Raw genomic sequence first — 12,309 nt, 5'->3', positions numbered from 1 at the left:
ATGAAAACAAGTGTGTGTGAATGCATGTGTATGTGTGTGTGTGTGTGTGTGTGCGGGCGTGTGCATGTGTTTGTATGTGTGCGGAAATGAGTTTCTCAAAGAAAGGCCGAGAGAGAAATAGAACGGCGGTTAACTTTGTGAATTGAGCCGCTAGAGGCTTTGTGCTGCACCCTTTTCAAGTCATTGGTATTCTCTGAATTTGTTCCTGAACGTGGCGCTTTTAATGCAGTGATGCCACCAAATCACGTAAAAGATTTCTCGCACAAAGATGTTTCATTCCCCTTTTCGTGAATGAAATGATGGGATGCATTTGAATACATTCAACTGAATCACCTACAGACAAAAGTCTCACTACTTATGACAATGAAAAAGGCGGTAGTCAATGGTTCAAAGCCACCAGCAAACACCCTGTCAGATTTCCCAAGTGGCGGCAGGGTTATTTTGTCTTGTAGTGAGAAGTCAAACCGATGGGCAATAACCGGGATGTAGGATTGACTTTGAGAGAGCGCCGGGAATGACGCAAACACCAGGAGAGCTCACGTTTCTCAGTGTTTCTTCGATTTCCCCCCCTTTCCTTTGGTTGTATCATTTGGCAAGGAATAGAGACACATACCGTTCCATAAAACGTTCGCAGACCAGAGAAATGATTTGCTGTCATCATTGGAAGAGTTTTCAAAGAGACCACCTGCTTGCTTTTGTCACTTTTATCAAGAGGTAGAAGAGAATGAGTAAGACAGCTTGACAGGGAATCAAGCGGAAGAGACTTAAATGAAGACTCAAGGAACCAAAAACCCACCTGTGACATCAACAAGAACTCAGTGTGCCATTCATTATTTGTTACTGCCCTCCTAGGATCCGTTACAACTTGCGAAGCCGTATCAACTCTTCATACCATCGTCTCCGCACCTTATCATATTACATATATATCAGTCATTATATGACGGCCCACGCCATTCAATCATTATTAACCTTCACCACCAATTGGTGTGGGAATATAAAATGAAAAAATAGTGATTCGAATTTCCTCCACTCCAACGCCACACTTTTATCTCAAATCATTTCTCTCTTGGTGAAATGCATATCATTTGCCGCCTTTAGGATTTTTTTAATATCTTTTTTAAAACGTTCTTTTTCCCCAAAAACAAAACCCGAAATAATTTCTCCGAAGCGACAGCTCCTATCATTGGAAACGCGTATTTCAATAAAGCACTACGGTGCTATGCTTGGAAATAGAAATGCTCCAATGAATCAAAAATATGGAGAATAATTGAAATTTGGGTGAACAATATGTTCTTGGTTTGGTTTGATGTTTTTTTTTGAAAAATGAGACGTCCATGCGGTATCATGGAATATTCTGGAATATGTCGGAATATGAAAAATAGATTTAATAATAATCCATTTAACTATAGCACCATTCGGTTTTGAGTTCTACTGCTCAAACATCTGCAGCCAAAAGACAGTCTATTTCACTGGTGTCAAAGTCAAGGCCCGGGGGCCAGATACGGTCCGCCACATTATTTTAGGTGGCCCGCGAAAGGAAATCATGGATGTCGACTTCCACGATCTTTGCTGAAATATGTACTCTCAACTTGCCATTCATAATACTTAACTGCGACAATAATTGTCACTTGGCAATTATTGAGCAAATACTTGAGTGATTTCAAAACTAGTGAGCGATCTTTTTTTGTGTGTTATTGTACAAATAGTATTGCCATGTGATAAAACATTTATTCGGTTTCACAGTCTTAACGCCCTTCCAAAGTAGCCCGCGACAAAAAAATGACTACACATTTGGCTTCTATTGGAAGACAACCATCAACCTTGAGTTCTGGCGCGGCACGTAAATATGAGGCGGTAAGCTGCCTTGAGTGAGGTGTGAATTATTTACTGTTGATCATTGCATTTAAACATTTTTTTGCAAATATAATCATTTGTTTGACCTTAAATACTATTTTCTGAGGCGTAATTGAAAATGTTTGGAACGTTATATCGCGTTTACACACAAATAGTTATTAATGAAATAATTCCTGGGTGGATTCAACAGAATTTATTATGCTCAACTCCTACATGGTAATATTTGTTGTTGGCAAGTCCCTCATACTTTTCAACTTTCATGTGAACTCAGAATACAGCGGGGTCATGCACACAGCGCTCGCTTCCTGACGCTAGTCTGCTCCCATTATTTTTTTTGACACAAGATGTGCGAGGCTCTTAATGCCAAAATATTATGCGCTTACTATGTGTAAAGTTTTTTTTCCCATCTGCCTGAATGCCATTAATAATAAAATCCCTTGCAGGTGTTGTTTACGTTCATCTGACAAACTCCTTCCCGCGGCTACGCTAAACCCGGGGGCGGCCATGTCAACCATAGAAGCGAGGACCCTTTGGAGACGCGCTTGAGCTGACATGCATATGCATAAGCAGGCCCGGCAAAATGTGGCAGATTTTCGACCAGAGTTCCGTCGATTCCAGTCGCTGTTAGTTTTTCCCGCTCATTCATTTAGAGCATCGGCAGCCTGGCTGCTGCGTGAGAAGAAAACGAATGCTCAATGTACTCCAGTGGATAAGCCTTGTTTGCACTAGGCTACGTTCCCTCGCTGATGAAACCGATCCTGGCTGGAGTTCAGCTCTTGCTTTTCCTCAGAGAATCAATCCATAACATCATGCCGGCAGATGCTTTGGAGGGTGCAAATTACTACATATGGGCCTTGTCGCAACGCAACACAACACCACTTTATGACAGCATGATAGGGTTTTGGTGCTCGAATCTATATATATATATATTTTTTTTTTTTACTTGCTTTCTTCATAGTTTTGAGCATAAAAACTTGGAAGTGATAATGTAAATCGTCTTCAATATCACAGACTAAAGAAACAACTTAATTTCAGTCTGGTTCAGGCTCTATCTGCCACCAATAGCAATTGGATGGATGCATGGCTTGAGCAGCCCGCGATAAGAAGAAAGGAGCATCAGCGCAGAGCGCCGATGCGGATGTGGAACTGTCGCGGCTTGGAATTGAAGCAGATTTATGTGGGACAGGAAATGTGAGACAATCTCTTTTTGTCAATGGATGCTACAGCTGCATGTTTGCTTTCAACATTTAGCTTGTAGTCGACGTGCACATTCCACCATGATGTCCCTGATCCACTGGTGAAAAGATGCTTTGATCCTCTCCTCTTTCATCTAGAACTGCTACATGCAACAAAAAGGGTGCAGAAAGTGCTAAAGAATGAACGAGTCTGTGTTTTTGTGTTGTAATATTGTCTTTGTGTTGTCATATTATTTGTTGTTTTTTTTTTGTTCTTTTGACTTCAAGAAGGCGCCGCGAAAGTGGATGCCTTTCCAGCAGCTCATGTGTTTTGTTTTTCTACTTTCATTCCTTTTATCACTTTGCTGCTATGGAATGTGAATTTCTCCACTGCGAGACTAATAAAGGCAAATACAAATCCAATAGTGCCTGTCACCCATATGAGGAAAAGCTGATCAGAAAATGAAAATAAATCAGTAAATAAATTAACGTCGACTTACTCGAACCCAAAATGTTTTCAAACATAAACAAATAATTATATCATCTTAAAAAATATTTGTTAGCTCAGTCTGAACATACCAAACTGTGTTCAGAAGAAGCTGAACTGAATGAATTTCACCGGAATCATTCATTGCTTAAGTTGGCTTTTATGGCATTCTGGGAAATCTGACCACCTGTGAAAAAAAAACAAAATAAATAAATAAAACCAAAGTCTTGAAAAATAGACAAATCTGTTGCCGCATCCTTGGCTCACAACCAGGCGGCTTTGCAACTGGCCCAGATGACATTTGGCAACTTTACATCATGCACTGGGCTGCGTCTCAAATCTGCAAGGTATGAACGCTGCCAAGGGAGTAGCCCCACCCCCTTGCCCGTCCCGGGCTAACCATCCACTCATGCAGCTGGCCTATTTTTCATCCAAAACTGTCCTTTTCAAGTCTTGTTGAGTTGAAATGTGAGTGTTGGCTAACTTTTTGTGTGGTTTCAGCGTTGGACTAACAAATGACATATCCCCTCAGACTTCAGAAATGCTGACACTGCATTTCTTTTTGAAACACATTTCTCAGCATTCACACAAAGGAATTACATTTCGACCTAAATTGATGTTCTTTAAAAAAAATACAATTTGTTTCCTTCACAACAAAAGCAATAAACCCGCCAAATGAAAACGGTGCAAACATCAACAGTAATTCACTCACGTGGCCGAGTGCGGACGGCGCAAAGCGGTGGTGTCTCTGTAGCAGCATGCAAATTACGTAATGTCTACCGCTGAGCAACCCTGTTTGTTGCCCGTTGCAGACGAGGAGTGCTACGGCAGACCGTGCAATGCAAATTGAGACGTTCTTTCCCTGACGTAGTCACAAATGCTAATTGCTAATGAAGACCAAATTTGGATTTCTATGAGGTGGCCAGCGCAATTGAATCCTGGATGTTCAGTGGGGACTTTAGAAAGCAGAAAAAAACAGCTGAACTTTTTTGGGGTGCACCAGATGCACTTTAACTCATTCACTGAAATTCCCAAATTTATTCGAGAGTTGCGTGCCATTCCCGAATTAGTTCAGGTTTTTATTTTTCGTGCTAGGACTGCCATTAAGGCGCTGGTCAGCCCTCTGGCTATGGATTTTCCCTTCCACTAGAGGGCAGCATTTCCCTTTTTTTCCATGTTAGCGCTTTGTTACAGCTTCAGCTGTTGTTAAAGCATTACATAAACCAATATGTACAGAAAGTATTGCGTTGTTTTGGACGTCCAACCTCATTTCAAGCTCATATAACTGTAAGACCATATAATTTAGGAATTAACTCTTTTTTTCTGATGAAACAAGAAAGTCTAAGGTTTCTTAAGCTGCATTGAATGTTTATGTAGTCCTAAAATTCAATATTATGTGGGTAATTGAATTGGAGTGACAATGACAAAAACCCTGGTGCTGGAGTGGACACATTTTTGCATGTCTGCATGAATTAGTTAAATGGCGGCAGGAGAATGTAAAAAAAATTCAAACGTCCTTCAAATCTATGATTTCAAAGCCCCCAATCTGATTAGCTTGACATGGCAACATAAAGAAGCAAAAATGTGATTGGACAAAACAACCAGACCACCATGAAGCTCCCATTAAAGCAGTGCAGCCAAGAGAAACATGACAAAAAGGAAGAGAATGTGAACGTTTGGTATGAATTCATAGAATTTCATGCAACCATTATGAGAATAGACTGTAGGTTGTGAATGTAGGTTAGTGTTGACGCATCCTCGGTTCATTTTCATTTGATGAACGCAGTTCAACACAGACAGACGTGACCTTGAAATGGAATTTGTTCCACCTTTACTGTTGAACCATTTCATAGACCGCTGGCTATTTAATTTGTAACATATTGGTAAAATACACCTTCCTTTTTAATTTAATAAATAATAAATAATAAATAATAAATAATAAATAATAAATAATAAATAATAAATAATAAAATAAAATAAAATAAAATGGCCCTTTAGAACGATGGATCAAATTGTCAATGTCAATGTTGCGTACTCACGCTAATTTAAATCCCCTCTTTATATCTGGGTGGACAAATTAATAAAAGATAAACCCATAACTAGTAGTCAAAGGCGGCAGAGAAAATCGAGCTAGATTTATAAATATCCAAATAAAGAGAGGCGTGCAAAGCACTCAAAACGGGCAAGCTGGGACGACAATGCAAGTGTGCTAATGACTTGTGCGTCCATGTAGAATGGATGCTGATTCGCACGTGGAAATGTGTGAGAGGCACATGTTTGGGCAAGCAGGAGGACATAAATTAAGATGCCGCGGAGAGCGTCGCACATTTTGATGAGGGGATTTGTTTTTCCCAACTATACCGTATTTGGACTAGCAAGGACTGTAGCCTAAGGGTGCTGGGGGGCGGACTGATGGCGAGGTCGGTCATTATTTTATTACGGTTGAACGTTATGTTTAAAAACTATTAGTGAACATAAAGATGACATGAAATTGTTGCATTCACAAACCAGGAAGTAGCCAACTTGCTAACAGATGGACAAACCAAAAACTATATTTTCACTTTTGCTTGTTTGATTAGAAATGTTCTTTTTTCCTTTTGCCGTGAAACACAATTGTCAACTGAATTTCACAATATGAGACGTTCAAGCTGCTTTATATCATTATACGTGACCCCAAAAGTAGCCTCTTATCTGACAAACCGACAGACAGCAAACACAAACGCAACATTAAACAAAGCAAAAGCTTCATTCATTCATTTTCTGATTTGCTTGTGGTCACAAGGGTAACTTGTGTTTTTGGGTTGGCGGTGGGGGCGACACCCTGAACCGGTTGACACCCAAACGCAAGGCAGAGAACAGTGAAAAAAAAACATCCTGAGTCATTCAACCTGAAACAGGAAGTAGCCTGAAAACTTTCTGATTTCTGTGAGTTAATCATTCCTTTTGGCCAGATATTTATTAATATGTTAGCAAAGCAACTGGCAAGATTCCAGACCCATCCTCAAGGAAAAAACAGCATGTGGTACACAATGCGTCATTAGTTTACATTAAATAGCCATATGTGACTGATGAAAGAAAAAGTAGCCCGCATCAGCAGCATACAGATGCCAAGAAAGTAACAACAGCCGCTGAGGGTATCTCAAACACGATTAATCGTCAACAAAAAGGTCCTGAAGCAATGATGGCAGTGAAACCTTGATGTGATGTCAGATAAATGGCGAAACAACAGAGCGAGTCTGATATCAATTGATTTCGAATGTTAATTTCATTCCACAGCCAAAGTCAGTGTTGAAGTTGTTCAAGCCAATGTTTTCAGCTGTCTTCAATTTTTCAGGATTTTCTTTTCATTCCGGCGCTACTTCGACAAATGGTGATGACATCATTAGGTTTGAAGACAGCGTCTCATGAGATGTTTTTGTCACGTTTTTCATTAAACTTTGTTATTATGTGTAATGAACTGTGTGATGGTAGTGGAAAAAAAAAACCAGGATGTACTGAATAAAATGTACTACAAAAAAAAAAACACTGGACACACTGGAAAAACTAAATAACATAAACAAAGTAGCGTAATGGTTCAAAATAATAAACAAAAACTCATGACAGGAACACCAGCAATCCAACCCTGAGGGGTTGGCGTGGCAATAAAAGAGTTACTGACATGATGACCAACAGATGCAACGCTGGAGGAGAAACTCACCAATGCCAGCTGTTGGTCACAAATGCACCTGTAATGGGCAGTATTTTCAGAGCCCCCCTTTGTTCAGTGGAAAGGTCTGTGCTGGTGGACAGTCTGAGGCTGGATGGATGCATGGCTTGAGGAGCTCGCAGAGCGCCGATGCGTATGTGGAACAGTCGCGGCTTGGAATTGAAGTGGATTTACATGGGACAGGAGATGTGAGACCATTTCTTTTCATCAATGGATGCTACAGCTATGTGTTTGCTTGCAACGTTTAGCTTGCAGCACCATGCTGTCCCAGAGCCGCTGGTGAAAAGGATGCTTTGATCTGCTCCTCTTTCATCTAAAACTACTCCACAAAACAAAACAAAGAGGGTGCAGACAGTGCTTAAGATGGAATAACTGTCTGTTTCTTTTGTGTTGCGTCGTTATTTTATTTTATTTTTGTTGTTGTTTGATTTCAAGATGGCTGCCTTTACAGCACCTCCTGTATTTTGTTTTTCCTTTTCCTCCTCCTTTCATAACTTTGCTGCTATGAAATGTAAATTTCTCTACTGCGAGACAAATAAAAGTTCATCCAATCCAATCCAAATGGAGCATAACCGTAACATTAGCGTCAATGCTTGAAAATGTATTTTGGGCAAAAAGGTGATACATTTTCTGTTCAGCGGGGTATCGGCATTTGTTAAATGTAAAAAATAGACAAGTGATCTTTAATAGTAACTTGTATTCACTCACTCTCATACTCATCTGTAAAATAACTAAATTACTGTTGAGAATTGGATGACGCAAAATCAGGCTTTTGATGTTCTGTTCCGCCTTGGCCGCTGTTGCTGGACCAATCAGTGCCTCTAATTTGTCTTTTTTTTTACACAACTATCTGGATTGTACTCAAGGTACGTCGTGTGAGTACTTTCCCCACCTGTGCTTGAAACCATGCTCCGTTTCGTCAAATGCACGCGTTCTCTCAGCAGCTCATGATACAACTGGACTCTGAGTCAGCAGGGGATTACACACTCCAGTCACGTTTTGTGGACAATGTGTATTCACACACACACACAATCCTCCAAATGCCCCCTGACATGCACAGACCGATTGGAATAAATCTAATACGCATGTTCAGAACAGCCTGAAATGATCTTGTTGACTAAATCAGTTCTGCCCATCTGCAATAAGTAAGAATATGAACAGCGGATGGATTTTGAAGATCCATTTCGGAGTATGGCGAGTAACTTAAAAGATGGATTTTTCTGACAGTGCACAAAATAGAAGGTATTTGCCTTGAGAAGACACTTGATTTGGGACACCTGCTCAATTTCATGAGATACATTTCTGCCAGGTATGGTCGGAATTGATTGAAAATTGAGAAAAGCAGAAAAAAACCTGGAGGCAGATAGAATTCAGATTCAATCGTCGATGTGGGTTCATTATAAAATATTCTTTTTTTACCAGTGGAGAACTGAAAATATAGAATGAACACTTGAACTTGGTATCTCAGGAAAATTTCATTCCTGATAAATATGCCGATTAACTCATACACTGCTGTGGACGTTTATTCATTTAAGTCAACGTTTTATGAGTAGCTTTATCCACCAGGTGAATTTATGACAAAATTTATGACAAAAGCTTTCTCCATTGACTCAACAGTCTGACAACAACTTGATCAATAGCGCCAAATAACAGTGTTGGCAGACTACAAATGCAAATTTGCATCAGACACCCTTAGACTTCAAAAGTCTAAATAATATGAACGAATAATCAATGGCAAATGAAAGGGGACCCAATACAGAACCTTGTGGCATCCCCTTATGGACAGTGACATATTCAGTGCACATACCAACAAATTCCATGTGCTGGGAACTATATCGCTGAGGTAATTTGAAAACTAGGCAGCTGTGTGCTCTGAAAATTTTATGTTTTTTTATTTTTTGTAAATACAAGTGCAGCAGTGTCAAATAATTTGGATAAATCAATACAAAGAAAATGTATAAACCCGTATATATTCCATTGGGCTGTACATAGCCCCAAATGTACAGGTTTGGCCGTGATTGGAAAATTGCCACAAGAAACCTAGATCGATGCTCCATATGTAATTTTTACCCGTCAAGTAAATGTCGCTCGTGGTATATTTTGTGGAGCACTCCTTGCATTGAAGTGTTTTCCGTTTGATGGAGAAGTCAAGCAAGGCGAAGCTTTCAATCCCGGCAGATTTGCTAACCCCCTCCTGCGACTGAAGCGGATTTAAGAGGTAGAAGTAACTTCACCCTCGCGCTCACCACTTGCAGCATAAAAGGGAAAGAACTCCACGCCGTCCACTTTGAAGTCGGCCATGTCATCTTTCCTCTCAGGAGTCCTTGAACTGAAGACATTCACAGTTAAGGTTGCCAGAGCAATAGTCTGTCCCTCTCTGTCTCTTGGGGTACTATTCATGTATGTTCTCCAGGCTTTTCCTGGCCTTTTGCAGCCAGGCGCCACCAAGTGCGCCACAAATTCGTTGCAGGGGACATTTGGCCTGTGGGATCCTTGCACCAGATACAAGACGGTGACCCTGATGGGGTGACATCAACAGCCTTGATGTTTTTTTTTCAGGCCCCTAGGCAAATCTTCAGGAAGTCGATATGGACAATGGAAGTGCCAAAATTCCAGTTGGCGTCTACCTTGGGCTTGAATAGTTTTGCAGTCATTCATTATTTCCAGCTTTATTTGCTCTAGTTCTCGAGAGGCTTGAGGTTTGCAAAAGGCTGTGAAATTTGAGGTGGGTGGTTGAGTGGTTGGATGGATGGATGGATAAATGGATGGATAAATGGATGGATGGATGGATGGATGGATGGATGGATGGATGGATGGATGGATGGCAAATGGCAGCCACTTGGCACCCACTTGTCATATATCATATTAGATTTTGGTGGATTGATGGATGGATGGGTGGATGGATGGATGGATGGATGGATGGATGGATGGATGGATGGATGGCAGAATGGCAGGATGGATGGATGCATGGATGGATGGATGCATGGCAGAATGGCAGGATGAATGGATGGATGGATGGATGGATGTGTGGATGGAGGGATGCCTAGATGGCAAATGACACCCACTTGTCATACATTTTATTAGATTATGATGGATGGATGGATGGATGGATGGATGGATGGATGGATGGATGGATGGATGGATGGATGGATGGAAACTCAAAATGCTGGCCAACATCTTTGACAAAATTTGTGTTTTTAAATTCCCGTTCCGCATTCGTTGAAAGATCTTAGCCGCAAACAAAACTCAATGCAATATTCTTCACAGCAAGACAAATTAGCCTTATTACCGTCTGTGCCAAGCGTTGACATTTCTAACCAAATCAAATAATTCCACATTCCCAGCGCAATCACATTTCGAGAAACAGGAGGAGTTTTCACCAGTACATAATCTAAGATCTTTCAATTAAAAAGATTTGACAAGTTCTTCACTCCTCCCTCAACCCCCCAAAATACTGCGGTCTGAGCGCAACTCTTATCTAATGGCGAAAGCCGGATTAAAACAAACGCTAAAGATTATGTTTACGACTACAAGTGCTGAAATGGCCTCTAAAATATCCTTCTCACCATTCCAATATATTTCTCTGAACAACAAAGTTGACCAAAGTGCCGTACTCCAATAAAAAGGTAAAATGTAGCATCATAACATAAAGCACAAGCAAGAAATAAACAACTGTTTACGATAAGGCAATAGAACCACAAAATAAAAAGCACAAATGGCCAATTTTAATACAGGATCCGAGGACGCTAAGGAGGACAAATTGCTTTTTAAAAGTGATTTAAAGGCAAGTTCAGAAACGTAGGGTGGAAGTCGGTCTATTTAGCACTCCTGAAGCAAACAATCAGATTTGCAACGGGATTGTAAAAAGCGTTGGGAGGCAAATGCAGACACAAAAAAAACCGTCTTCAGAAATCCCATATTTTTCATATTTATGAAATATTTAAAAATATTCCAATACTATAACACGCATGATACCCATGACAACAAGCCTGCTATCGATAAAATTTTATTCTGTCCTCTCTGAACAATAGCAGAGTCCTTCATAAAGTGTTCAACGTGTGCTCGGGGCAGCTAGTATCAAAACTGTAAGCAAAAATATTACAGTTTCATGTTATTACAATATTACAGCTCTAATGTGTCTTCCTTTGTCTTGGAAGAATTACTGTATTTTCCGGAGTATAAATAAAGTTTGAAAATATATCATTCATTGGGGGTGCGCCCCCAATGAATGATATATTTTCAAACTTTTTTCAATATACAATGATACCATGGCTTAGGAACTTAATTGGTTCCCAGAGAGAGTGTGTGAGGCAAAAAGTGTGTATCCCAAACATTAATTTCCCATAGAAACCTTTAAAATTAGAATAATCCGTTCCTAGGTACCCATAAAACACAATTTTCTACTTTCTAATTTTGTGAGCCTTAAAACTACACAACATGTACCTTAGTTTATGCATAATAAATGTGCTATGGTATTGTAATTAAAGAAATAAACTGTACATTATAATAAAGTCGTTTTATTGACCTTTGTGATGGTCGTTGATGCCTTGATGGAATGGAGTGGCTGGTTTCATCAGCACACTTGATGAGGAACGTAGCCTTCTTCCACCATCTTGAGGAAGGATTCCTTGTAAGCTTTGGCAGCTTTATCAGAACTGGCTGCCTCACCATGACGAATGACACTATGAATCCCTGGACGACGCTTAAAGTTCTCAAACCATACGTGGCGAGCCTTGTAATCATCAATGGATGACGAACTTCTAGGTTGCCTCTTGACGATATCTGAGTGAAGTTGCCGTGCTTTCTCTGCAATAATTTTACCTAGTTCCTCATCAATTGTGTTCTGTTGAGCTGGGTTAATAGCTTTTTCCATCTCACATACAGATGGCTTGTGCAGGTTATTTGTGGAACCTGATTGATGGGATATTTTAACCTTGCAATCTCCACACTGCCTTTGAACTGTCTCTAAAGTTGAAACAAATCCAAATTTCACAGTGTTTTCTATCCATTTTCTCACTCTCTCTCTGTCGTGTATATATCTATTTAATATGTGCAGGTCTTTGTTTCTGTAACCACCCCCCCCCCCC

The sequence above is a fragment of the Hippocampus bargibanti genome, linkage group LG17 (assembly GCF_051943395.1).
Source record: "Hippocampus bargibanti isolate YZ-2025 linkage group LG17, ASM5194339v1, whole genome shotgun sequence".
In the NCBI taxonomy this organism is placed as follows: Eukaryota; Metazoa; Chordata; class Actinopteri; order Syngnathiformes; family Syngnathidae; genus Hippocampus; species Hippocampus bargibanti.
This window is presented reverse-complemented; position numbering follows the sequence as displayed.